The sequence below is a fragment of the Lolium rigidum genome, chromosome 2 (assembly GCF_022539505.1).
Source record: "Lolium rigidum isolate FL_2022 chromosome 2, APGP_CSIRO_Lrig_0.1, whole genome shotgun sequence".
NCBI lineage: Eukaryota > Viridiplantae > Streptophyta > Magnoliopsida > Poales > Poaceae > Lolium > Lolium rigidum.
In genome coordinates, this window is record NC_061509.1 from 36,209,053 (window position 1) to 36,223,953 (window position 14,901).

The 14,901-nt window shown below is 44.7% G+C and overlaps 2 long non-coding RNA genes and 1 pseudogene across 2 annotated transcripts; all 3 read right to left on the reverse strand.

Annotated features, from left to right (window-relative positions):
• Window positions 1-1,055: 1,055 nt before the first annotated feature.
• On the reverse strand, window positions 1,056-8,309 carry LOC124689509 (annotated as a pseudogene).
• An 899-nt stretch (window positions 8,310-9,208) lies between these two features.
• LOC124691568 lies at window positions 9,209-10,363 on the reverse strand. Its single transcript, XR_006998996.1, has 4 exons — window positions 10,319-10,363; window positions 9,654-9,698; window positions 9,430-9,474; window positions 9,209-9,334 (listed from the first exon to the last, which is right to left on the reverse strand). It is a non-coding gene; the product is annotated as an uncharacterized LOC124691568 (long non-coding RNA).
• A 385-nt stretch (window positions 10,364-10,748) lies between these two features.
• LOC124691569 lies at window positions 10,749-11,135 on the reverse strand. The gene is made up of 3 exons (XR_006998998.1): window positions 11,093-11,135; window positions 10,856-10,924; window positions 10,749-10,780 (listed from the first exon to the last, which is right to left on the reverse strand). It is a non-coding gene; the product is annotated as an uncharacterized LOC124691569 (long non-coding RNA).
• Between the last annotated feature and the right edge of the window lie 3,766 nt (window positions 11,136-14,901).

Genomic DNA, 14,901 nt, shown 5'->3' on the forward strand with positions numbered 1-14,901 from the left:
AACAGAAAATGTTTGTTTAACGATGCAAATCTGCCCAGAAATTGCTCAAAATGGAACAATAGAATCGTTTTAATGGTTTTGATTTTCTGAAATTTTTCCAGATTTTTCTGAGAAGTTTGAATTTTTTTCCAAATTTTGAATTTTTTGAATTTTTCGGGTGCCCAGACCTGAAAGTGCTACTTCCTTTTGAAACCAGGGCTATTATGGTAAATACTACCGTACACACTGAAATACATATAATTCTTGAACAGTTATCCGTTGAGGTGTACAAAGTGGCATGGATGAAGGTATTGGATAGTTAGAGTGGCATATCCTCAAGTCAAATTTTTGTAATGGCATATGTGCAATCTGTGGAATAGAGAGTGGCATAAAACCAATTTACCCTTTTATTTTAGCTTGAACATTGAGAGACCATACCGTTTTCAACACAGGTAATGTCAAGGTCGAACAGAAGCCAGTCATGCGCCCCAACTTACTGCCATGCTGATGTTTCCAATCCAAGAAATATGCTGATCAGACCGAGAACATGCCAGTCTTCATGTAGTGCCAGGACACAAAGTCCTGAGATTTAAAGCAAGCAGTTATATAGAGATGAGTTGCAGCATAATTGCTAGTTTGATTTCTCATCACTGTCCTAAGATGACTGAATCAATTTAACCAAATTAGCTACAATTGCTGAAATTCTCCGACAACTGATACTTCACACAATCAGAGAAAACAATAAATTAGGCTTGTGAACAGGATAATCAGAGCTTGATATCGTTCTTCATATTTAAATCCACCCTACATGTTATATATCAACCAGCTGTCATACACTACCACGTCCAAAATAGTTAACCAAGCTAGCGGAGAGCTTTTGGTTTCACAGGGCCAGCTGGCTGTCTGGTTCCATGGTCAGAGAGCTCGACATTCTTTTGTGGCTGCACTCCCTCAAAATGCTAAGATATAATAAGGTCCTACAGATAGATTACGGTCTAAGTCAAAGTATGACGCCACAGAAATCTCGGGGTGGGTGACGGGCGCAAAATCTAGTGCAAGAGGATAGGCGTTGCTACTCATGGCATGGTTGGCATAGCCTCATCTTTAGCTTCAGACATGCCATTAGCTAGTTGCTTTTGGCACTCCACTTCTGCAGGACCATCTTTAGCTTCACACATGTCTTGAACTAATTGTTCTTCAAGCTCCTCCATTTCTACAGACTTAGCTTTCAATTCAGACGTGTCCTCAACTGATTGGTCTTGCTCCTCCATATCAGCAGGTCCATCTTTAGCTTCAGGCATTTCCTGAGCAGATAGTTCTTTCTGTTCCTTCATTTCTACAGGCCCATCTTTAGCCTCAGGCATGGTTGGCATTGCCTCAGCTGGTTGCTTCTGGTGCTCCTCTGTTTCTGCAGGCTCATCTTTAGCTTCAGACATGCCATCAGCTGGTTGCTTCTGCTGCTCCTCTGTTTCTGCAGGTCCATCTTTAGCTTCGCACACGTCCTGAACTAATTGTTCTTTGAGCTCTTCCTTTTCTACAGGCTTAGCTTCCAATTCAGACGTGTCCTCAACTGATTGTTCTTGCTCCTCCATGTGTGCAGAACCATCTTTAGCTTCAAGCATGTCCTGAAGAGATTGATCATTGTGCTCCTTCATTTCTACATGCTCGTTTTTACCCTCAGACATGTCCTGAGCTGATTGTTCTTGCTGCTCCATCTCTGCAGGTCCATCTTCAACCTCAGACACAGCTAGAGCTGGTTGTTTTTGGTGTTCTTCCATTTCTGCAGGTTCACATTTATCTCCAGACACGTCGTGAGCTAGCTGCTCTTGGTGCTCTTCCGTTTTTGCAGGCTTACTTGGATCAGGTTTATCATGAACTTCATCACCTTGTTGTTTTTGGTGCCCCTCAATCCCTGCAGGATTATCTTTATCTTCAGGCATGCCACCAGCTTGTTTTTGGTGACCCTCCTGTTCTGCACGTTCATCTTTAGCTTCTGGCATGCAATCAGCTGATTGTTTATGCTTCTCCTCCCCTTCTACAGGTCCATCTGTAATTCTACACATGTCCTGCACTGATTGTTTTTGGTGATCCTCCATCTCTGCAGGTTCATCTTTAGCTTCAGACATGTCCTGAGGTGATTGTCCTCTGTCTTCATCCATTTTCATAGATCCATCTTTAACTTCAGACAAGTCCTGTGCTGACTTTACTTGGTCCATTTCTGCAGGTTCAACTTCATCTTCAGACATGGCTTGACCTGATTCCTTTTGATGTTCTTTCGTTTCTGCAGGTTCATCTTCTACTACAGACCTGTACAGAGCTGATTTTTCCTGGCCCTCCTCTATTTCAGCAGGTTCATCTTCAGCTCCAGACATGGCTTCAGGTGATTGTTTTTCATCATCTCCCATCTCTGCAGGCTCACTTGGACCAGGTTGATCTTCAACTTCATCACTACTGCTGGTACAAAGAAATAATACCTTCGTTATTTTCAACACTTCCAAAGAACAAATCATATACTACTGAAGAACTGGACCTACTTAACCATCAATGCATAAGGGCTCACAACATCAGAATATAGGAATTTGTGTAGCACCAGCACCAATCAGCACATTCACTGTTAGAAGGCTTTCAGAAGATACGTTCTAACAGCACCATGCTGCCTATTTTTTGTTCTGTGGAATAATGAAAATGCAAATGAAGGCCCACTAATTCATTTTCTTAAAGACCCTCGGCAGCACATAGGAACACTGATGCACCATTCCTCTGATTGGAGGAAAAATGCTCATGAACAGCATCCAAATCATATGGGTTCAGAAAAACATAAAGGATTTTATACAGAGAATAATGTTCAAAATTCAGATTAAAAGCCCTACAATTACACCATTATTCCTTATATATGTTCAAATTTCAGATAAAAGACCTTTACAAGTTCACATGTACAGCAATGACGCAGTAGACAAAGAGGTGCACAGGAACATTAATGCAGAAATACTGAGCAGTTATTTAGAGTCAGCTTTACATGATAAATAAGTAAACATGCAAATAAACCAGTCCTACACGCCTACGTGTGATGAAAAACAGTACCATCCTTCCAATGTAGCTCTCGTTCTTCCTTTTCCTCTTCCTCTTCCTCTCCCTCTCATCCCTCTCCCTCTCCCTCTCCCTATCACCCTCCCCGTCGCTCTCCCTCTCCCTGCTACTGTTCCTCTTCCTCTTCCATCCGCTTTGACTTTTGCTTTGTACTTTGCACCTCCTTGGTGGTCATCTCTTCTAACACAAATGACACCCATTTATATGCGTGTTCAAAAAAAATGTCGAAGAGATGCACTCAGTTGATGTGACTAACCTTTCCTTGTCATCCTTTTTGGTGATATCCTCAATGGCTTGTTTGATTGCATGAAAAGCTATCTTCTTGATCTGGCAATTCAAGTTTACAAGTTGACACAGAATTTTAGAATTAGCATACTGAGGAAAAGGGAGCATGTAACAGTTATAGAGATACCAAGACTGCAATAATGCTTATATATAATATAATCAAGATAGGGATTAGCATTAAACAAACAGAATTTCAGAATTAGATAAGAGTGTAGAAAAGAGAGCATAGGTAAACAATGTTTAGATACAATCAAGATTAGGATAAGCATATAGATAAACAAACAGATCTGCAGACCTCTAGCTTATCTTCATTCACCCTATGCCCTACTGGAAGCAGGCGAAATTCTTCTGTCAGCCTGATGCACTCTTGTACATTTTCCGGAGAAACAAAGTCAAGTGCGACCTTTATACATGACTGCCAAAGAACAGAGAAACAGTTAACAAAAAATGAAATGCCAGAGATACTAGCAGTCATTTATATCCAAGAATGGCACTAAAAGAAGAGCAAATCAGCAACTGTATCAGTGTTTCGTCCAACTAAAGGAGCACCAGGAGAGCAGTCATAGCATACCTTCAAATTTCTGACTTGGTGGGGACATCCTGCAGGGATAAAGACTGCATCACCAAGGTTCTGTTCAAATGTCCAAGGCTCGACTCCTGCATATTCGGTGGACAAAAGAAAGGAAGTAAATCACTGAGGGAAATTATCTTCTAAAATACATCATTATTCTGCACTGACCATATTCTTCTTTAAGCTTTCTCTTGTGCTCATTTGTTAGGTAAAAGCACTGATCATGTATAGGGTGAATAACCTGCTAACATCAACAGTTATGCAACATGTTAGTAAGATGCCATGAGGCATTCTAGGGTCAAATAGTTAACAGAGATGACCACCTGCTTCACTGGCTCATAATTGTAATGCCTAAACTCCTCTGAGTGCTTCAGAAGATACTGTTGTAGTTTGCTGACATCTTCCCTTCGGAATATGTCCCACAATGCACCACCCGCTGGCTGGTTACCCTCTACAAATGGGTCAGCATCATCTATTGGCTCAAGAGATATTCCGTTCACCTTATATTCTGTGGTCGTTTTCTTTTTTTCTTTGATGCATTAGAAGAATGACAGCCACTCCTTTCGCGTTTTTGACCACCAGTAGGTTCAGAGGTTCCTTCTGCATTATCTGGAGATCCACTTTTATCTTCACTGCTAGAACCATGATCCACCCTATCCTTCGCACTAACTATGCCTTCTATTTTCTCCTTGGAAATGGAAAGATCCACATGATCAACATCACCTTCAATGAACGATCGCCCATTCACAGTCAAGCTTCCATCAGCTTTATCAGCTACCATATCCACGTGATCTACATCACCTTCAATGGTCGATCGCCCCACAGTAAAGTTTCCCTCGGCTTTATCAGCTACCACATCTTTGTGAACCCCCTCCCGCTCTTCTAAACCCACACCAGATAATGGCTGCTGAATGCTAGAGCCATGTCCAAAATCAGGATCTGTTTGTGAAGCTTGAAGATTTGTGTTTTCTTCCTTTATGGCCAAACTCTTTTTCTTCTTCTCAATCGATGTTAACCTTTGTGATTTGAGCTTTATTACGTCAGTATGTGTGAGGATATTGACCTGTTACACATACTTCAACAGGTTACATCCAAAATCAAATCTCCTAGCATGTAGTGGTGGCAGCACCAGGTTGCAAACCTACACACCATTGTATGACTCTCACTTCTACCTTAATATCTCCTCACCTCTTTTTGGAAAGAGCATGTAAACAATACAATAAGTAACAGTTTCAGATTCAAATGAACTAGATGTTAATGTACATACTCCCTCCATTCTTTTTTAGTCTGCATTCTACAAATTTGAAGACCAATTAGCAAGTCATTTAATACTACTACTTTGATATGTAAACAACCAATCCAAGCTACATTAAAATTAAGGACATCCAATGGGGGGAGTAGGACTACTTTGATTTCTGTGTTTTTTATTACAAAGCTAAAATGTAGACTAATATGGAACAATTTTGGTCTAAGATGTAGACTAAAAGAGAATGGACAGGAAGCATAAGAAATGTCAATTTATTTACCGCATCAGACATGTCACAATGAAGCTTGGTGACAGAATCACCAATTCCTAATTCCTGGGCAACGCCATACGCTATGTAAGTTTTTGGACCAAGGTCTGGCTTTATGACTTCTTCTGGAAGCTTCACAGCCAGATTAAGAGGACCAGATTTATGATCAGTATATTCACGAAATGGCAAAGCAGACATGAACTCAGCACCATGTCGTGGCAGTCGTTCCTCAAATGAGCTGTGTTGTGGCCAATCTTTAAGCTTTAGTAACATGGGCAGACCCTCTGGACCAACAGCTCCACGGGAATACCCATTAAAAAAGAAGTGCATGTTTATTTCAACCTGCATTTCAGTTCAACAAAAGCAATTGGTGTGTTAAGAATATTTCAATGAAATAAAAATGATATAAAGGCTATTAGCAAAATGTGTAAATGTTACATGTATAGGAAATAAAATTCAGAATAGGTAACCATTGAACTCCAATGTAATTCATAAACAATAACCATCAAGATGATGCCAGTTACCTCAGACCACGCAAGGCACTCGAGAGCGTTAACAGTGAGGCGCTCATCTGTATTCTTGTCTTTCTGTTCTCGTAAAGCCCGCCACATAACCATTGGTTCCCAGCTTAATCCAGAAGTTAACTCAAGCACATCATGAACAATAACAGGCTGACCCTTCAACCAGTGCTCCTGGAAATGATCTAAAGATCCATTTTGAACATCTCTAGCATTCGGGCAATATATGTAGTTGTCTCTCGAATTCTCCCTACAAGCCATTTTCTGTGACGCTCCATTGCTCATCTCACCAGACTCAGTAAAGCAGGAACATTTTGGGACTCCAGCTTCCAGCATTCCTTCATTTTTGACAACTAAATTGGCCTTCTCCAGTAAGTCAGAAATAGCATTCTCCTCCAACAATGACTTAAGTTCAAGAACAGCATCTCCGCAACCACCAAATGTATTTGGCGGGCAAGGTATGCTTCCATCGCTATTTACCTTCCATTGTCTCAAACCAGGAGCACTATCCTCAACAGGAACTGTGCTATCCATCAAAACGTCATTCTGTCCATCAAAAGGCTTTTGACAAGCAATGTTATTGTGACTACTTCCCTGTTGCAAATCTTCATTGCCTTCCACCCCAGGTTCTGTAAGGACCATGCCACTTGCAGCAGTAGCACCAGGACTAAGTCCATGACGAAGCTCCTGGGTGCAGCTGAGGCAGAGATCATAGGAACATTTATTGCAGCTTCTGTGAAAGTCAACTATAGATGTTCTGCAGTTGTTACTGTCCAAATTAAAACAATGAATTAGACACTCAAAAGCAACAAATAATTTGCAAACTTCCAAACTGAAGCAAAACTAACCAGTATATCCGCTCATTTGGTTTGTAGTTAGATTGAGGAATCTTTACTTCGCATGCATCAATGCCTGTTATGAAAGCAACATTAGAACAGCAGAGCCAATGGAGTACTGACTGACTTTATTCCTAAATAGATGCCAAGCCATCCTGGAACACATGCAGTCAAAATTCCCAAAAAATGCATCTTATAAACATGGAAATGTTTTAATTGTGTCATACATATATGGTACTGGCATATTTTTATAGTATCAAGTTTGCGCTACTAGAAAAAAGCACTGATCAATGGGTTGTATTGGAGAAAGTCAGTGTCTGATATGGCAAAGTAATGGACAGGTTGGGCAATGAAATGTACCTTTCGTTGTTGCCTCTACACTTTTCTCTTTCATCTGCACATGGTGCAAATCTTTCAACCATGGGAGTAAATAGTGTGCAACCCGAAGGGAGTATTTAATTTTATCTCCTTCAGATACTTCCCATTTGTCAACCTGTGGAATAAATAAGAGAAACAAAAGCAATTTAGCTATGTGTCCTTATTCTTACTGACTAATAATTTCGTCCTAGCAACCCTGTCACCCTAAAAATAGGGAGCTTTATGTATACACCAAACTACAGTGGAAACACAAATTGAAAGCATCGATGTGTGTTATTTGCAACTTCTCAAGGATTATGAGGCATGGGGGTATCAAACAAAATACAGCCAAGATATAAATATGATCTAAAGCCTGAAACACACGGCATACCTTCTTTATTATATTTTTCCGCAGACAAATCTTGCAGTTGCAAATATTCCGACAAGATGGACAATTATTCTCAAAGTCATCTTCTGTTAATTGTGGATACCTGTTCAGATCATGCCAGAAACACCACTAAGTTAACAAACACATCCTTTTAATGAAAATTGACATCATGGGCTAGCATAGTGACTGGACGATAAGTACTAAATAAGAGACTGAACAAACACAAGTGGTAGTCTGGCAGCGCCATTACAACAAAAAAATCAGGTGACCAATATGAATGCTTTTAAAGGACACCAACCAGCGCATGCACATCTGGCAGTATCTCCTCAGATAGTCTCTGTCTTTGCAGCCTACACACTGCACAATTCTTCCTTTGCCCCTCATGCATTGATGACACATGTTTGAAGTTGATTCTTTCTTTTTGCTATCCTGCAAATTCCAACCGCAAACACATATCATGTATGTACATACTGGGAAAGGTAGATGCTACAAACTGAGCAGGCAGTCAGAAATGTAAGTGCTTATATATTTCACATATACTCCCTCCTTCCCAAATTAGGATGCCTACAGTTTTCAGTCAAAGTCAAACTTCTTAAAGTTTGAGCAAGTATATACAAAAAAATATCAACATCTAAAATTTCAAATGCACATAATGTGGAAATATATTTTATGATGGTTCTAAAAATATTAATTTGGGATAAGGTTGGGAATGGGTCGGCCGAACCTGACCCCGGACCTGGCCCCCATGGCCTCAAGGCTGATTTTAAGGGCCATGGGCTGACCCAGTTCTAAAAATGCAGCGGCTTTCGCTGGCCCGATGGTTCAGTGGGGCCGACCCATATTCTGGTCCTGGCTAGCAAGTAACGAGCATGTTTCGCTAGCTGGATAATTAAGTTAGTTAGTAGTACTTAGTAAAGCTATCGGTCAAAAAAAAAGCTATCGGTCAAAAATTACGTACAGAGCTAATTACGGATCTGAGTAGACGAGTAGTATTCCTTGAATCTGCTGGTACTCAAGCTGACGAACCAATGCATGCATTAATTATCATCCAGATTTAGCTAGGAAATATTTTGTAGAAAATGATGGAACATTAACGAACGAGCTAAGTCTCCACACCTGATTTGCTACTAGAGCTGGGCTGGCCCTGCCAACCCAATGGGTCAATCGATGCCGGCCCCAATGACCCAAATCTTGTTCAGGGCCAACCCACGTGGCCCATTGGCCTCGATATTTTGGGTTGGGCCAGTGACCCGACGGGTCAACCCGGCCCCATCCTGAATTTGGGATTAGAAATATTGACACCTTTTTCTATATTACTTGGTAAACTTTAAGAAGTTTGACTTTATCCAAATATTATAGGCATCCCTATTTTGGGATAGAGGTAGTATTCCTTTCGTAGCTTGAAAATCATTGCTCAGACACTTTCTGTACAGCCCATCATGATTCTTATTTATATACATAGGAAGCAGATAAAAATTGGAACATGCATGTGTACAATATAGGAAGAATGAAAAAACAACTTAAATTTTCTTACAGAGAAAGCACAAACTACATAACCACAGACGAATAGTCATCCATCACTCATGAATCCATATAACTGAATAGATGGGAGTATCAACCAGAAAAGTAAAAGCTGGCACCTTTTCCACCTTATTAAGTTTATCAGCTACCACCGGAGCAGTCAACCTCTGCCTAGGTCGGGTGGCCCGAGGCTCAAGAGAAGAGCGGTCAGCAACAGTATCCCTCCTGCGCTTTCTTGCGGGTATTTGTTTTTCAGTTGTCTCTTCTTCGCCGTTCTCCTGGAATTGAGAAATCCAGCACACCAAATGAAAAACTATAAGGACCACTGTTTTCTTAGATATTTCACAAAGCTGCATACAAGAGAAAAAATGACCTCAGCAGAAGCCATCTCTTCCTTTCCCTCCTTCACACCATTCTCCTGTCACCACAACCAACAACCATTAAGTTTCTGAGAACATTCATTACAAGCTCTTTTCAAGAAGATAAACAGAGGAAGAAATAACCAAAAAAATTCGTCTGTTCCAAACAACATGGAAAATAAGAAGCACAGCAGGTGCATATGTTTGAGTAAGCTAAACAAGTAGTACGGATACTAACATCCATAGAAGCCTCCGATATCTTGTCCTTGACTGTCTGCTCGTCCTGCCACCACAACCAAATTAACATTAAGCATTTTCACTTTTCAAGAAGATAAATGGCTGCAATACAGGGGAATAAAGAGTTCATGGAGCAATTGCTGAGTGATGGCGCTCAAGTCCCATCCACTTCACTAGCATGCTACCGAGAAGAAAATAAGAAACACCCAACACCAAGACCTAGGAGGGTGGTTGGACTCCAAGTAAATTCTCACAAGAAGCTTCCAGAAGCGGAAAAAATGCACAAACCTCAGAATTGGTCAACTCCGAACAACACAGAAGCAAAGGAGAAGAACGATTGCATGTGAAACTTGGCAAACCCAACAAATCCCCACTTGTACCTCACCACCCCAACCATTGCAGAGATAATCAAACACTCCCATCATTTCCATGGTACCAGCAAGGTGAAAGGCGACTACCAGCTCAGGGAGGGGAAGATTTAATTAGTTAGTTCCTTGGCTGGTTACCTCAGCGTCAGCTAGAGTCTTGGGCTGCCTACCCCGTCGGAGTCCCCGTTCTCTCATGCCTCCCTTTGGACACGGGAATGAAAATTGGCAAGGATTTTCCTTATCTAAATAATAAATCAATAAAATATGCACGAAGACACAATGACCTTGTCAGATATACCTGTTGCAACTCTTCCTTTACAACTTTCTTTTCACGGTTCTCCTGCAACCCACGACCAGCAACCAATAAGCATTTCGGAAATCACAGAGCTCGTTCCAAAGAAAAAATGGCGATGCAAGCAAAAGTATGCAGCCAGGGAAATACTGACCTTGGCAGAAGCCTTCTGCATCTCCTCTTCACACTTCGTCTCGCCGTTCTCCTGCCACCACAACCAAACGACGATTAAGCATTTCGCAAAACCCAACAAACCTCCTCTCCAGCCCAACCATTGCAGAAAAATTCAAACAGCAGGAGACCACCAGGACAGGTCCCGGAGCAGCTCCCTTCTCGCTCCCATGGAAGTAACGAAGCGAGAGGCAACTAGAAGCTTAAGAGTGGCACACATAATTAGTTCGCTACCTTGGCAGCAGCTACATTCTTGGGGAGCATTGTGTCCAGTCCCCTTCCACGCATGCGTCCCCTCTGCTGAACAGGAGTAAAAATTGGTAAGTAATTTTCTTCTGTAAAGGAATCAACAAAACTTCATGCCATAGTTACCCTGCTATAGCAAGCAATGACCTTGGCAGAAACCTGTGGCAACTCTTCAGCCTTCTTCTCACTGTTCCCCTGCCACCATAACCAACAACCATTAAGCACTTCAGAAAGCTCAAGTGGGAGCTCCTTCATTCCCATGGTGGTAGGAATCTACAACCTCAAGGGGGCTAACATAATTTCTTGGTTCCTCAGCAGCTCAGGGAGGAGCAGGTTTAATTACTTAGTTGCCCAAATGGTTACCTCAGCGTCAGCAAGAGTCTTGTCTGACCTGCCACGTCCCCGTGCTCGTGCTCGTCCTCGCCCCCGTCCCCGCCTGCCTCGCTTCTGCAACACGGGAGAGACAATTGATAAGGATTTTCCTTTTCTAAACGAATCCACAAAACGTTATGCAATCAGAAACCTGCGGCATCTCCTCGTCTTCAGTCTCCGTATGACCGTTCACCTGCCACCAAAACCAAACCGCCGTTACGTACTCGCAAAACCAAACAAATCCCCATTTGTACCGTTCGAGCCCGACCGTTCCAAAAATGTCGAAACGGCAGGCGACCACTGTGGCAAGTCCCCGAGAAGGCCCCGCAGTCCCCTTGGTTGTAGGGAAGGGGGAGGCAACGAGCAGCTCAACAGGGAGCAGACAAAATTAGTTAGTTACCTTGGCGGCGGCATGAGCCTTGCGCGGCGGCTGCTGCCTCGTTTTTCCAGGCTTGCCTCCCGTCTGCAACACATTAGTGAAACTCGATAAGGATTTCCCTTTGGTGAATGAATGAATAGGAGAACTTGAGGCAGAATAAGAAATCCACCTCGGCAGGAGCCTCTGGCGCCTCTTCATTGCCGTTCTCTACGCCGTTCTCCTGCAACCAAGGAGCAGAAACCGTTGAGAAATTCAGAAAGCTGAGCGCAGCCTCTTTTTTGGCAAGGGGAAAGAAAATGTTGGGAGAAGCACTGACCACCTCGGCGGAAACCTGCTGCGGCATCTCCTCGTCTTCACCCTTGTTGTCACCGTTCGCCTGCCACAGTAACCAGAGAACTGTTAAGCGTTCGGCAAACAAAAAAACAAGGCAATGCAAGATACTTTTTGAAGAGGAAAAATCGCTGGGACACAGGGTCGTCGAGGAGGTGCTGGAGAGTAAATCCCGTAAAGCGGAAACAAAACAAGGAGCAGGAAGCAGCAAACCCTAGGTGCAGAGATTGGGCAGCCGCGCGAGTTAAAATTAAGCCCAGAACCAGGGTTCTGAAGCAATAACGGAATACCCGCTCTGTTTTGCCAATGGCAGCGCCAATGCGTGTATATCCACCGAATCCCCTGTATCCGCCCGCAAGCGCAGGGGAAACAATCGGAAAAATCCCCCAAAAAACCCCCAAAGCTCTCCCATGAAGAAAAAAAATCACAATGGCCAGCGACCGACGCGGCCGGGAGCCCCAATGCGAGAAATCCTCCGTTTGTACGCCCGCAGCGGTCAAGGGTTTAGGGGCGGCGCGCGGCTCCGGGGTCGGGTGGGGCGAGGAAGGGGAAACCTAATAGGTACCGCCATGGATGGGTTACCTCTGTTGCGAGTGTGTCGGCGGGGTCCTCGCGCTGCCTCCCCCGCTTGCGCTTGGTGCCGCTGTCCCTCCCTTGCGCCCGCCTGGGCGGCATGCTCGTCGCCGGCGGCCGGAGGAATCGGCGGCCGCGGAGTGTGAGGGCAGAGGAAGAGCTTGGGTCGGTTTGGTCTTGCTCGGCCCGGTCTCCTCCCGAAGCGACGAGACGGAGGACGGGTGTTTATGTCCCGCTGTAGCCGCGTGTCGGGCCCACGCGTCAGTGGGACTCCAGCGGCCCGGATTGGAGGCGATTTACACAAAAATAACCCAAAAGTGGAAGAAAAGCACAGACTGACCCTCCGGCGAAACTATTTCACCAATCTAACCCTTTTGTGTGGCGCCCCTCCCACGGGCGCCACACATGCCCATGTGGCTCCCCTCCTGCCGCCGCCACACACCCAGCCGACGTGGCCCCCTCGCCGCCGAGCCGGTGCGCCCGTCCGACGTGGCGAGCATGTGTGGCGCCCTCCCAACGGCGCCACACATGCCAACTTATATCATGTTTTCGGTCGAAAACATCCAGGGGCTCCGAACGTCCGGGACTTAGCCGTTTTGCGAGGCTCGATGTGTGGCGCCGACGCCACGGCGCCACACTAGCATGTGTGGCGCCGATGCCACGGGCGCCACACATCCACTTAAGTGTGGCGCCCGCGCCCGCGCCCAGCCCGACGCAGCCGGTTTCTTCTCTTCTCTCTCGTTCCTCCCAGGAAACCGCCGCCGCCGCCGAGTCCCCTTCGCCCCCACCAAATCGACCAAGCAATCGTCAGATCCGGCCGGCCAAGTCCTTCCTCCTCCATTCCTCAAGGTATTCCCCTTCGAATCCCTCACATTCATCCACTAATTTCATAGATCTTGCTAGATTTGCACATGAACCCTAGACATGGAAACTAGATTTGAAATGGCTATGTATGTGTTGAATGTGTATGTGTAGGAACCCTAGATATGTAGGAACCCTAGATATGTAGGAACCCTAGATGTGTTGAATGAAATTTTACATGTATGTGTTGAAATCCTTATGTATGTATGTGGTGAAAGGCAAAATTGGAGCTTAGCAAATGCATTCTATTGTCTTACATATGTCTATTATGTGCCTAGGAATGGTATGTCTTACGAAATTCATATGTGTGATGTATTTGGATATGAACTCTCATGTATGTGTGATGTATATGTGATTCGAAAGTTAGATATATTCTCATGTATTCTTGATGGAATAACTCATATTTGTTAGGAATGTATGTGTGATGGCTTATTTGGATATATTCTCATGTATGTGTTGCTCATATTTGGTATGAATGGCTCATAATATGTTGTATGTGTTGCTCATACATGTAGGATGGTGTGGCTTCTGGATGAAGAGTACGACAGGGAGCACCGGGCTGTTCATATGACGGAGAGGGGAACGGATCTTCACCCTTTGAAGATTCGTTACCATGGCACACCGGATATACCTTATGACGAGAGGTACACGGAGTTCATCCGGCCTACCGGTCTTATGCCGTTCATATCCCTTGTAAGCCGTGGGGGGCCACACATGAACCCCTCGGCACTCACCGCCCTTGTCGACCGGTGGAGGCCGGAGACTCACACCTTCCACTTGAGGGCCGGCGAGATGGCCCCTACTCGGCAGGATGTTTCCATGATCCTTGCACTACCTATTCGGGGCGAGCCACCGTGTATGAACACAGCTTCCGATGGGTGGCGCGGACGGATGGAGGATCTTATTGGCGGGGCTCCTCCGCCGCCGGAAAATCCAAAGGAGAGAGTTCCCGCCGGCGCGTCTTTCACTTGGATCGAACTAACTTTGCGGAATGCCCCATAGAGGCCGACGAGGACACTCGGAGGACGTACGCCCGCGTGTACTTATGGTACATGATTTCCGGGACTCTCTTTCCCGACAGGTGGGGGTAAGCTGGCCCATTGGTGTTGGTCGAAGGCGCTTACGGTGTTGGACGCCCGGTGGAGTTGGGGAACGAGCGGCACTTGCCTACCTCTACCGGCAGGTGATGATTTGTTCTATGTACTATTTTCCTATAGTAGTGCGCTACACAAAGTAGTAACCAAATATCTTATGTATGCGGTTGGACGAAGCTTGTCGCAGGACTCGGGAGCAAGACGGGTAGCGGCGGTATTGGTGGATGCATGCTCCTACTTTCCGTATGGAGCCGGGACCGCCTATCGGTTGGGCGTCCCGGGGTACTCAACGAGACGCCATGGCCTCATTTCCCTCACTTTCCTGATCGGGAGCCCACTTGGGCATACCTTTGGGACAATGTCTCGGAGATGACGAGCGATCCAATGATCATGTACGGGCGAGTACACCTGCGGAGTTGGACACTCTTACCGCCGAGCGGGTAACCGATCACCTGCGGAGTTGCAATCCTAGTTTTGATTGATTCTACTGGCATCTACTAAATAATTGTATGCTTGCAGGTGGAATGGGAGCCATATGGTAGCTACTACCGTATTGGCGCGGC